General features: G+C 42.1%; 1 non-coding gene across 1 annotated transcript; it reads right to left on the bottom strand.

The window, feature by feature from the left end:
* Positions 1–1044: 1044 nt before the first annotated feature.
* TRNAA-UGC (transfer RNA alanine (anticodon UGC)) lies at positions 1045–1119 on the bottom strand. The gene has a single exon. It is a non-coding gene; the product is annotated as a tRNA-Ala (tRNA).
* Positions 1120–7489: the final 6370 nt, after the last annotated feature.

The raw sequence follows: 7489 nt of genomic DNA, 5'->3' as shown, positions 1-7489 counted from the left end.
CCCTAGAGACTCCAGAGGCACCCTGGCGGGTGATTGGGATGGATTTCATAACCAACCTCCCATCTAGCCAGGGGAAGACGGTTCTGTGGGTGGTCACGGATCTCTTCTCCAAGCAAGTCCATCTCGTTCCGTGCGAAGGCATGCCATCTGCACACAAACTGGCTCGCTTGTTTGTACACCACATCTTCAGACTGCACGGCTTTCCGTGGAAGGTCGTGAGTGACGGGGGTCCGTGTTCGTGTCTAAGTTCTGGAAAGCGTTCTTAGGACTTGTGGGTATACAACTGGGGTTGTCTTCAGCCTATCACCCGCAGACGGATGGGCAGACCGAAAGGGTTAATGCGGTGGTAGAATGTTACTTGCGTTGTTTTGTAAATTACCACCAAGACAATTGGGTCAATCTGCTGCCTTTGGCGGAGTATGCCTACAATAACTCAGTACACTCTGCGGCCGGTATAAGCCCATTCAAAGCGGTCTATGGGATGGATTTCGGACCCTTGGGGGCTGTACCCCTCCCGCCAGGTATTTGGCAGGTATTTCCCACCTTGAAACACCTACTTCCAGTGGAACAGGTAAGCTTCAAGCCTCCCTGAGGTGCAGCCAAGCCTCTACCATTGAAGATTGGTGTACGTTAAACTAACAGATGCCGCTGAAAGTTTCATTGGATGACAGATAGGATGGTTTAATGTCTGTTCACCTGGGCAAAGTATAAAAACTGGGAAAAGTTTGGTCGGCTGTGACTTCCTTGTTGAAATGAAGCGTTAACTGGTTTTTTAAACCTTTTTCTCCATGGCTACTTTGCCACATCGCTGAATAATGCACTCTCAATGCACTAGCAATCCTTTGCAACTGGATTTTCCTATGTGAAACAGGAAAATGATTGTTGTAGCGCATTGAGAGTGAATACATTAATACATGAAGCTGCCTTCTACTGACTCACACCCTTGGTCCATCAAAGTCAGCATTGTCTACTCAGACCGGCAGTGGCTCTCCAGGGTCTCAGGTAGAGGTATTTCACATAATCTACTTGCCTAGTCCCTTTAACTGGAGATGCCAGGGATTGAACCTGGGAACTTCTGCTTGCAAAGCAGATGCTCTACCACTGAGCCACAGACCCTCCCATTACCCAATGTGCGTGAAAGAGCTGTAAAATGTGAAACTAATTTTTTATTTTTATTTTTAAAAATGGGGAAAGCAGCATACTCTCAATTTCAAAGTTAAACCCCAGGAAATCTTACACACACATGCATACACACACACAAAGATAAACAACCAATATGAACAAAGAGTATATGCTGGACACATTTATTCAAATGAACAAGTTATAAAACTTAAAATGAGCCAGTGGGGAAAAAAAATGAAAACTAGCTAGGAAATCAGAATCAACAGGTATTAAACAGCAAGAGAAGCAAATCTCTTTTCAGAGACCTTGGGAAGGGAACTTGTGTCAATGCATCTCACCCGGGCCTGCAACACGATAGAAAAGCACAGATCAGTGACTTGGTTGTGGAAGAAACGAGGTGACAATCGTGCTGGCATTCTTAGGATGTGCTCTTTCAGAATGCTCTCTCAACCCCATATTACAACCATCCTATCCACTATTATACTTCTTTGCCCTGTTGAATCAGCCGAGGCAGCTGCATGAAATTGAGGTTTGGTCCCTCTCTCCCCTGCCCCTCCCCCCTCCAGTCATGCAAAACCTCAAGATTCTTCCCTATGTCTGCACTGCAGATGAATCACTGGTGCCTAGGGTTGCCAGGTCCCTCTTTGCCACCGGTGGGAGGTTTTTGGGGCAGAGCCTGAGGAGGGCGGGATTTGGGGAGGGGAGGGACTTCAATGCCATAGAGGCCAATTGCCAAAGCGGCCATTTTATCCAGGTGAACTGATCTCTATCACCTGGAGATCAGTTGTAATAGCATGAGATCTCCAGCCTGTACCTGGAGGTTGGCAACCCTACTGGTGCCAGGTCTCCCCTAGCCACTGGTGGGAGCTTCATGGAGGCAGGGCTGGGTGTGGTAGTCTGCGTGCACGGCATGATGTCACTTCCGGGTTTACCACGGAAGCGCTGGCATTATGCGAGTACACTTTACTCCAAAAACTGTGTGGAAACCATAGAGTTTAAGGGGGAGAATGGTAGAGTGTCCCCATCATGGTGCCAGCGCTCCCCCCCCCTTCAGCAGGCCTGCTTCCACCTGCTGACCTTTTCTCAAAAAGTGTGCTTTTGGGATAGTACCTACTATTGGACTTTTTGAAGAAAATACAACATTTACTTGAAAGAACATGGCAATTGGTGCATTGAGACTGCACCCTATTTAGATTGTACATACTGTAAATAACTTTGACAGTTCTTATATGTATCTTTCACTCTTGTATTGTTGATGCCATATGTGTAAGCACCAATAAGATTTTTTGCTACTTTTGTACTGAAGTCTCCGTTGCAGATTTTCTATCCACCTGCTGACCAGCTGAGGGTCACGGGCAGCCTGGTTAATTGGTGGGCAATTGCCCACCATAACCGGGCAAATGGGAACCCTACTGGTAAGGAACCACAATTTGTAGCTACAGTACATTCTTATACCTAATAGTATCTGTTATTGGGAAGGAAGGCAGCATGGTATAGGCTGATCTCATCATCTCGGAAGCTAAGCAGGGTGCATACTTGGGAGGGAGACCTCCAAGGAAGGCACCGCAGAGGAAGGCACTGGCAAACCACCTCTGCTTCTCACTTGCCTTGACAGCCCCTTTACAAAACTTTACACACACATCTATCCCTAATGGCGGGGCTGCTCTTGACACAGTTGTTAACAAATCCCATCCTTCACCATCTTATGCGGAGGTATTGCCACTGATACTCACCAGAAGGCACATCAACCCTGTGGGGCAGGAACAGCTGGGGGTGGCAGTGGTGCTCCAAGTTGTGGTGGATAAAGAGGCCAGAGGGCTGGTGGTTGGGGATAATTTGCAAAGTCTGGATAATTTGCAAAGTCTGGATAATCTGCGAAGCTCGGATCATTTGCAAAGTCTGGGCATGGTGGGCAGCTGCGGCTGAAATACCTTCTTTCTTTGCTTTCACTACTGCTAGCCTGGAAAGGGGGGGGGGAGAAGAGACATAAATTGTGCAGTTTTTAACACCATCATGTTCAACCACCAATTTCAAAAATACTTCACCCTTTCTGTGATCATGTTCAGGCTGTTTTTCTTTTTCTTTTTTTTAATAAATTTTATTGGTTTTTAAAACTATAAATTCTTCATAATTTTAACAACAGTTTAGAACTAATGTCAAAATCACGATTACATCGATTGTTGTCTTGATTACAAGTGAACATAAAAGAAACAAGTTGACTTCCCCACCACCTCCGTCTACCTCTTAATAAAGTATTACAATCCATCGTTAATATATTCTGATCCTAATATTAATCTCATTATAAAGTTTCATATCATATAAAGTTTTATATTCTGGATCAGAATAAAGAATAACTTTCCATTTTTTCAAATCTTATACATTTTCACAATAATTCATCCAAGCCTCCCATTTCCCCATAAATTGTTAATTATCTCTTTGATTTAATATATCATATTAATTTCTCCATCTCCACCAGCTCTAACATTTTAATAATCCAATCCAAACATGGCTAAAAGACTGGATAACCTTATCAAATACACGTTTACTGGAGCTTGAAGGCTTTAATAATATTAGTGGATGGCATGGCTATTTATGGTATGACAAAATCAAGATACAAGCATCATTTAGGAATCATATAATCAGGTCCTCTCTACTGCGTATTTGGATGAAATATAAACATATTTTGGAACCAGTAACACCGATGTGGATTTCACCGCAAGAAATGTTAACACTACGTCCACTTAGACCGGACAAATTTATAATTTACCAGGAATTAATTAACTGGGAGGGGAAAAAATGTTCATTAAAGGAATTTCAATTTTTTAAAGAGGATTTACAATGGTTGCAATATTGTCAGATTAAATCAGTTTTTGTACAAGATATGAAAAATGGATTTTCTAAAGAAAAGTCCCCTTTCCACAAGATGTTACTAGAAAACAATCTGAAACTGATTTCTAAAATGTACAATCTACTTTTAACAATATACTGTGAGCAGGAGACAATTAAACCAACTATGATCGACTGGGCTCAAAACACGGGACATGATATTGCTTTAAATAAATGGGAAAGACTATGGTCAAAAGATTTGAAAGGAATAAATGCGCAATCAATTCGAGAAAACATTTATAAAATGATGTATAGATGGCATTTAACACCTAAGAAGATTGCAAAGATATATAAAGTGACATCCCCTAAGTGCTGGAAATGTAATAAGGAAATTGGTTCCTTCTATCATATGTGGTGGACTTGTGATAAAGCTAAAGATTTTTGGGATATGATCTACAATGAATTGAGATTAATAGTACAAAAAAATATACCCAAAACACCAGAAATGATGCTATTAAGTATGATACCTGACGACTTGCTAATACAAAGAACTTTTTTGATCTATGCTACAACAGCTGCAAGACTGCTTTATGCAGCAAAATGGAAAGGGGCAGAAATTCCCGAGAAAAAAGACTGGATTGGGAAAATGTTTGAATTGGTGGAAATGGCAAAACTTACAGCCATTTTAAATGAAAAAGACAATGTTCGATTTTTAGGGGAATGGGAGGATTGGATGAAATATTGTGAATATGAATTAAAACTGGGGAAAATGGAAGAATACTTATTAATCTGATCTAGAGGACACAATTAATATTAAGAGTTATAATCATTTATATTAATAGAAGATGTTTTATGAAAGTTAAATGAATTTATGATAGTTAAGATCAGACCAATTACGATGGGATGAATACTTTATTAAGAGGCGGAGAGAGGTGATGGGGAAGTCATAAATTTTCCTTTAATTTGTTTTTTTGTTATGAATTCAAGAAACCATAACAACATAGAGTTAGAATTTTGAATTTCATATTGCTTTTATTGTTGTTTACTATCATGGAAAATTTGTATTATAAAAACCAATAAAATTATTATAAAAAAAAGATAATGCCAGTGAAGAATGAAAATTCTTATCTACTCACTTGGGCGTCTGGAGGTGAGGTTCTAAATTTAATGTAGTCCTTATAATGTTTATAAGGTGGTGGAGGGTAGAGTCTAATGCCGAAGTTGCGCTCTGGTGATTTCAATCCCTTCGTGCCCGCGGGACCAGCATCCAAATCTCCGGGGGACTTAATAAAGCTCCCTCGGAGTATTTAGGAGATCAAACCGCATAGATGGCTGCAGGGAATTCCTGCTTCCCAGCCCACTTGCAAGGGCTGGGTTGGGGTGCAGTAAATCACCCCAAATTAAATGCAAACTTGGATTTCCCCCAGGAGCCCCTGGGAGAATGTGGCACTCAGCCCAGCGTCACCACCGGAAGTCCATGTTCAGGCTGTTTTTCTAAGGAGCTGTGCTACACCCTCCCAAACCATTAATCCTCAGGATAGCTTACTATTTGTCTATCCCAAGCCTACCAAACAAGACATACTAGCTGGGTCTTCCGCCTTCCCAGACCCGACCCCCACTGAGCAACAAGCACATGACAGGAAGTTATTGGACACAAAAGTCATGTGTCAGGCAAAGGAAACACACAGTTTTGATCAAGGTTAAGCATATTTATCCCTAAACCCTGCAATGGATGGGTTTATACAATCCCTGTTCATATGTTATATTTCTTTTCGTTACTAGGCGATGCTTTGACTCTAGACCAGCGGTATTGAACTCCTTTGTTACGAGGGCCAGATATGACATAAATGTTTGGACCAGGCCATGCCTTGCCAGCCCAGATTGGGGGTGGCTGCCTCAGTTGGCTCTTGGGCTGGATAAGAGCTCTCAAGGGGCCCAGAGTAGGGTTTCCAGGTCCTTTATCACCAGCTGGAGGTTTTTGGGGTGGAGGGACTTCAATGCCATAGAGTCTAATTGCCAAAGGGGCCATTTCCCCCAGGTGAACTGATCTCTATCGGCTGGAGATCAGTTGTAATAGCAGGAGATCCCCAGCTAATACCTGGAGGCTGGCTACCCTAGTCCAGATCCGGCTCGCGGGCCTTATGTTTGACACCCCTGCTCTAGAGCCGGTTCATCCCCTGAGGTGCCTGGATAGTTCTGGCTCCAGAAGTGATGTCTGGAGAAGACAATGGAACATGTGACCTTACTATTGACCTCCCTTTAAAGGGCTATTGTAAGTATATTGAGATAATGCAATTCAAGCGTTTCGAATCCCACAGCATACTATATAAATTCTAAGAATTAAAATTACTGTTGTGTCATTAGAAAATGTTCTGAAATTAAACAGGATTCTTAAAAGCTACCTCAAAAGGAACAGTGATGGCCAAGAGGCAGGCAAGCACAAACAGAGTCTTCATTCTTCTCGATAAATCTCTAAAAACAATAAGCACAAACAAGTTCAAGGAGTCACAATTAGATGTTATCACAAATGAAAAGTTATATATCTCCCATCAAACCCAATGTTTAACATTTTAATAACAACCCATGCTCAAACTATACATTCAAAGACTATACATTATCATAAAAACTATCAAAGGAGCAGTGAAACATAAATCAATTTTCTTCTTTACCTGCTTTTCCACAATACAGTCAGCACTTCTCTCTGGAATTGATACAGAAAAAGGTATTTGCAACAGTTATATATATTCGGGAACCTCCTAGGAGTAGATGGAGTATCCCACAAGTAATCTCCTAGGATTAGAATATTGTGCCCTAATCTTTTCTAAAGACAACTATAATAGCTCTTACTAATCACCTGTTTTTAACATTTTTAGTAAATGCGCTCATTGTTGCTTGACAGTACAACAGTATGCGCCGGGCTCCAGCCTCCCTCCCACTGTTTTCCCAATGTAAAGAGGCCCTGTTGGCCATTATTTGCCCATCAGGGCTTGAGAAATTAGTTTCCCGGGACCTGCTATCTGACTGGGTAGAATGGGAGTCATAAAACGAGTGGAATGAGAGTATGTTAAAAACATAATGTCTAGCTTGACTCTGGGATCCCCACTGTGCCCTACAGTTGCAAGTCACTCTTTCTCAGCCTAACCTACCTCATGAGGTTATAGTGAAGATGGAATAGGGACAGGAGAACCAACTATGCTCCCCTGAGCTCCTTCAGCACTTTCACTGCTTAGTGCTTGCTTAGTGCTTCCCTTTCCCATCTCAGCTGCAAATGCAGAGAAGTGGAGGGGTGTAAGGTGTGAGTTCACCTGTTGAATCCCAATCACCAAACGTCCAGACAGGGTATTCTAAGAGGCTGGTTTATTTGGGAAGCATAAGGTGAGTAGCAGGAACTTACAGGGGAAGGTACGAGGACTCTACTGGGGGGAATACAGACAGGTTGGAACATATACAGAAAACCAAAGGCACAGTTGGTTACCAAGCCGAGCCTGGTTCCCATGGTAGATTACAGTTATCACACAAATGGAAAGAAAGCAGTCATAAC

Source organism: Euleptes europaea, chromosome 4 (assembly GCF_029931775.1).
Source record: "Euleptes europaea isolate rEulEur1 chromosome 4, rEulEur1.hap1, whole genome shotgun sequence".
NCBI classification, from domain to species: Eukaryota; Metazoa; Chordata; class Lepidosauria; order Squamata; family Sphaerodactylidae; genus Euleptes; species Euleptes europaea.
This window is presented reverse-complemented; position numbering and strand designations above follow the sequence as displayed.